Consider the following 6,453-nt stretch of genomic DNA (forward strand, 5'->3'; position numbering starts at 1 on the left):
AAGAGAGAGGCATTCCTTCCATTTAGGAAATTAACCACAAATTGGGGTTCTCTTCCTGCATTTATTCTCCAGACCAGGAAGTTACAGGAAAAGAACATAGGAAAAGAACATAAGTTTAACAATATCAGCTGGTAACATTCAGTAAAACAAGCAAAGTGACATTCCATAATGCAATTTGTAAAAAGCTAATTCGATCCATCAACAAAAACTTGATCTTAGCAAACATTCTCTCTCCTTACAGCAATTTCCCAGTATCTTTACATATCAATCAGTAATCTGTGTGTCCTCTGAGCCAGCAAACTTGCTGTGCTACAATTCTTTACCTTACAGCAGAGACTAGCCTGGGGAAAAATCTCCTGTCTTTTGCAAGGTTAACATTTTATATATACTTTAAAGAAGTTAGGCTAAACCTGAAACTACAAGAAACTAGACTCTGTAAAATATATTTGCTTTATAAATGTAAGTATACTCCACATCAAAATATAAAACTTCTGTGCTTAAAAAGCCACAATCAACAGTAAAATAGCAACTCATGGAATGGGAGAAAATATTTGCAAATCATATATCTGATAAGTAGTTAATATCCAGAATATATAAATAACTCCTATAACTCAACAACAGAAACTACAATAAAAATTGACTTAAAAAGTTGGCAAAAGACTTGAGCAGACATTTCTCCAAAGAAAATACACAAATTGCCAATAAGCCCATGAAAAGATGCCCAACATCACTAATCATTAGGAAAGTGCAAATCAAAACAACTTCACACCCATTAAGATGGCTACCATCAAAATAAACCAGAAAATAACAAGTGTTGGTGAGTGAATTAGTCCATTTCTGTTGCTTATAACAAAATACACGGAACTGGGTATTTTATAAAGAAAACAACATTTATTGCTTACAATTTCAGAGGCTAGGAAGTCCAAAGTCCAGGGAATACATCTGATGAAGGCTTTCTTTAGTGACATAACTTCAGTGACGTCTAGGTATCACATTGCAAAAATGGCAGAATGAAGAGAGCAGAGAGAGACTAATGTCTCATGTGCTCTACTTTTAAAGCCCTCAGAACCACACCTCTGACCACCATTTTTAATCCATTCACATGGCATGGTCCTACAATCTAATCACCTCCTCATGGCTCTGCCTTTCAATTACCATAATAGGATTTCCCACCCTCAATAGTTACAGTGGGGATTAAGCTTCAATGAGGTTGGGGGGTTATCTAGTCTACAGCATTCTGCCCCTGATCCCCCAAAACTCATGTCCTTTTCACATACAAATACATTCATTTCATCCCCAAATTCTTAACTTGTTTCAACTCAAAAGTCCAAAGTCTCAAAGTCCCATCTATGAATTCAAAACAAGTTATCTATTTTGAAGATACAATGGTGGGACAAATAAAGAGTACATATCCCCATTCAAAAAGGGAGAAATAGGACAAAAGAAAGGGGTAGGTCCTTAGCAAGTCCAAAACCCAGCAAGGCAGGCATTAAATCTCAAAGCTGGTGAATCACGTACCCTGACTCCATGTTCAATGTCCTGCACACACTGGTGCAGGGGTTGGGTCCCCAAGTCCTCAGGCAGCTCCATTCGTATGACTTTCCTGGTCTCAGTTGATGCTTTAGCTCACATAGGCTGGTATTCCACTCTGGTAGCTCCACAGGTCTGGGGTCTCTATGGCAGTCCTGCTCTCACATCTCCACTAGGTATGGCGCTGTTGGGGTTTTTCTGCTGAAACTCTGACTCCACATTTCTGCTCAGCATCGCTCTAGTGAAGACTGTCTGTGGTGACTCCACACCTGTAACAGATCTCTTCCTGGGCCCCCGACTTTTCCATACATCCTTTGAAATCAGGGTGAAGGCTCCCAAGCCTCCACAGCTCCGGCACTCTGCCAGCCTGAAGACTTAACACCACATGGATGACTCCAAGTCTTCTGGCTTGTGTCTTCCAAAGCTGTGGGTCCAGCCACACCAGGGACAAATTTGGGGTGCTGGTGCTGGAAGCAGCTTCCTGAGGTGGCCCTGGGTATCAAGCCCATGGAGGGCACCTCAGGCCTGTTCCCCAAGACCATTTTGTCTCCCTAGGCTTTGGCCCAAAATGGAAGGGTTGATTCCAGAACCTTCTGCAATGCCTTCAGGGCCTTTTCCCCCTTCTCTTGATAATCCCTTTCTTTTGCACTAATCTTCTTAGCACCGTTGCCTCTTTGTTCTGAAAGTGTTCTCTGCTTCTCTACCACATGGCCAGGCTGCAAATTTTCCAAATCTTTATACTCTGCTTCCCTTTAAATTTCAGCTTTATGTCATGCCTTTGCTGCCATAACTCAGAGTAGGCTGTTACAAGTAGCCACATAGTTACCTGAATGTTTTGCTGCTTAGAAATATCTTCCACCAAATACTCTGGTTCACAACTCTTAGTTCCAACTTCCACAAAGTCCTAGGATAAGGACATAATGCAGCCAAGTTCCTCATCAGTTCATAGCAGAGGTGATCTTTGCCCCAGTTTCCAGTGAGTCCTTTCTCATTTACATCTGAGACCTCCTTAGAATGGTCTTTACAGACCATATTACTATCAGCATTCTGGTCACCACCACATAACCAGCCTGTAAGACATTCCAAACTTTCCCTTGTCTTTTTATCTTCTTCTCCTCCAACCTTTGCCTAACACTCAATTCCAAAGCCACTTCCACATTTTCAATTATTTGTTATAAGCATAAGCAACACCCCACTTCTCTAGTACCAATTTTCTATATTAGTCTGTTTCTGTTGCTTATAACAAAATACATGGAACTGGGTATTTTATAAAGAAAATATTGCTCACAGTTTCAGAGGCTAGGAAGTCCAAAATCCAGGGAATACATCTGGTGAAGGCTTTCTTTGATGGTAACTTCAGTGACGGCAGAGTATCACATTGCAAAAATGGTGGAGCAGAGAGAGCAGAGAGAAAATAACCTCTCATGTGCTCTACTTTTAAAGCCCTAAGAACAATGCCCTTGACCACCATTTTTAATCCATTCACTAGGGCATGGTCCTACAATCTAATCATATCTTCAAGGCTCCACCTTTCAATTACCATAATAGGATTTCCTACCCTCAAACAGTTACCATGGGGATTAAGCTTCAATGAGGTTGGGGGGGCATCCAGTCTACAGCAGTGAGATTGCATAAAAACAAAACAAAACAAAAAACAAGTGTTGGTGAGGATGTAGAGAAATTGGCACCCTTGTGTGCTTGTTGATGGGAATGTAAAATGGTACAGCTGCCAGAGAAAAGAGTATGATGGTTCCTCAAAAAGTTAAACATAGAATTACCATATAAGTATGATCCAGCACTTCCACTTCTGGGTACATACCCAAAAGAATTAAAAGCAGGTACTCAAATAGATACTAGTACACATGTTCATAGCAGCATCATTCACAATAGCCAATAGGTGGAAGCAACCCAAGTGTCCATCAATAGATGAATAGATAAAGAAAATGTAGTATATACATACAATGGAATATTATTCAGCCTTAAAAAGGAATGAGATTCTGGCACGTGCTACAACAAGGATAAAACTTGAGGACATCATGATGCTAACTGCAAAAAAACAGTCACAAATGGACAAATACCATGTGATTCCACTTATATGAGGCACCTAGAGTGGTCAAATTCATAAGGACAGAAAGCAAAATGGTGGTCGACAGGGACGGGGGGAAGTAGGGACTGGGGAGTTATTGTTTAATAGGTACAGAGCTTCAGTTTTGCAAGATGAAGAGTTCTAAATAGATGGTGGTGATGGTTGCACAAAAATGTAAATATACTTAATGCCACTGAATTGTACTTAAAATGGTTAAAATGGTAAATTTTATGTTATGTGTGTTTTGCCACAATTTTTAAAAAGCAAAAAACACAAAATAAACCACTTAATTTCCCAAACCCCTATTCTACCAAATTTCTCCATTTAAAAAACTGGCATGAAAAGCCACAAAACGCTTAGGCTAAAAATCCAGGAGTCTTCCTTAATTTCCTTCCCTCATGCTCATATCCAATAGTAAGTCATGTCACTTTTTGCTTCCAAAATATTCTGAATTCATCCATGTATCTCTTTCACATATAGTACTCTAGTTCAGGACATCGTATGCTTTTGCCTATGATTCTGTAATAACTTCCTAATCAGTCAGCCTGTTTTTATTCTTGTCCTCTACAGTTAATTCTCCATACAGCAAGCCAGAATGCTCCTTTTATGCTAGAAATCAGACTTGCTCTTTTCTCTGCTTAGAAATACTGTACTCTGATAGTTTCTCACCTAGAATAAAATTCAAACTCCTTGCCACTGTCTACAAGGCTCTAGATGATCTGGCTTCCACATAAACTGGCCTCCTGCCAATGTCACTGACTTATGAGGTCCTGTCACTGCTCACTATGAACACAATGTTCCAGTCATGCTGATCTTCCCTCTGTTACTCAGACACCCAGAGCACATCCCTTACCACACAGTCTTCGCACTTGCTGCTCTTCTGCTTGGTACACTTGCTTCCCAGATCTTCACATGACAGGTTCCTTCTCATTCCTTGCATCTCAGCTCAGATATCGCCCTCTCAGAAAAGTATTCACTCAATATTCTATCTAAACTAGCCACTCTACTGCTCCAGCCCATATGACCTCCACACATATCCAAATCTATGAAGAATACATAGTTCTTAAGGTACTTCTTCAGGGTCAGTAACAAAAATAAAACTAATAATTATAGCTAATATTGATTTTGCACTTTACGTGTATGAGGCACTTGAGCTAAGCACTACTATCCCAGGAAATTAGGCTTAGAAAACTTTAAAAATTTGCCCAAGCTCACAAGCTAGGAATTGAAGGAGTCAGCAATTGAATACTGGTTTTCTACTACTGTATATCCAGAAGCTATGCTCTTAACCAATACACTATACTGTCTCTTATTGTAGTAGTAATTGTAAGGTTCATCTGTAAAATTGTATTCTGTGGAACAGAAGCAAAAACAAATCAAGGAGTTATATATGTCTATTCTTCTGGATTTTAATGTAACATATTGTTTGGTTCAAATAATCTGTGTTAGTTATCTATTGCTACATAACATAATATGCCAAAATTTAAGAGTTTAAAACAACAAACATTTATTATCTCTCATAGTTCCTGAAAGTCAGGAATCTGGGAACCGCTTAGCTGGGTGGTTCTGATTCAGAGTCTCTCATGAAGTTGTAGTCAAGCTGTTGGCATTCATCTCAAGACACAACCAATGCTAAAGGAGCTGCTTCCAAGCTCACTCAAGATTGTCAGTGGGCCTCAGTTCCTCACTGGCTGTTGGTAGACTTCACTGCTTGCCATCACATGGGCCTGTCAAAAGGCTGCTTACAACATGCCCATTTGCTTCTCCCAGAGTGAAAGAGAGAACACCCAAAATAGAAATCTTTTATAATATAATCACGGAAGTGATGTAAGTACAATCACTTCTGCAATCCTGGTACAAAGTGGGAGGGACATGCACAAGGGATGAATACCAGCAGGCAGGGATCATTGGGTGGGTGCCATCTTGGAGACAAGCTACTACATCTGCTAGCATTTCAATCCATTTAATCTAGGGTTCTAAACCTGAAACTGCTATCTGCCATATAAATCAGTTTTAGTTTCTCTTGTATATAATAAAGGAACAACCTAACTCAGAATCTCGAGGAATAAAGGAACTTGAGTAACTGACTCAGATTTAGTTCTCTCTCTCAAAAAAAGATGTAATTTAAACACTAATAATGTTCAGATAGTAATCACAGTACCACCTACAACTGGAAGGTGCCGCCCCAGGTTGCTCTTTGCTTTGTGTATGCGGACAAGCCATCTATGACAACTGGTTTATTTTCTTAAAGATGTAGGACTTCTTTGGTAGTCATTGAATTGTTTTCAAACCCTTTCAGGAGTGTTTTCTGATGTCCAACTGATATTTTCCTAATGTTAAAATAAGACTTTTTTACCTTGTTTGGTTTGGGTCAACATTCTTCTCACAGGAACTTTCATTTATTTTGAAATATTAAAATACTTTAGGATACAAGAAACAGGCTTATTTTCCAGAAACTTCACTTTCTTTTTCAGTTAGTCTCAGATAAGGACTCTTCCTTGAGATAAGATGTTAGAAAGAATTAAGTACATTTCTGAAGGCACAGCCATCTATCTTTAGGAAGCAGAAATAGTGAACAGTAATTGTAAAGAAATGACTAGGGCTGGCCAGTTAGCTAGCTGGTTAAAATGTGGTGCTGGATACACCAAGGTCCAAGGTTAGATCCCTGTACTAACAAGCCACCAAAAAAAAAAGAAAGAAAGAAAGAAAGAAAAGAAAAGAAAAGAAAAGAAAAAAATTACCAATACCTGTGATAACATTTTAATCATAATTTTTAAAAAAATCTACTGTGTGTGCTTTACAGAAATATTTATATTTCCTTGTGTAAAACCTGCTGA

This window comes from Cynocephalus volans, chromosome 2 (genome assembly GCF_027409185.1).
Source record: "Cynocephalus volans isolate mCynVol1 chromosome 2, mCynVol1.pri, whole genome shotgun sequence".
Classification (NCBI taxonomy): Eukaryota; Metazoa; Chordata; class Mammalia; order Dermoptera; family Cynocephalidae; genus Cynocephalus; species Cynocephalus volans.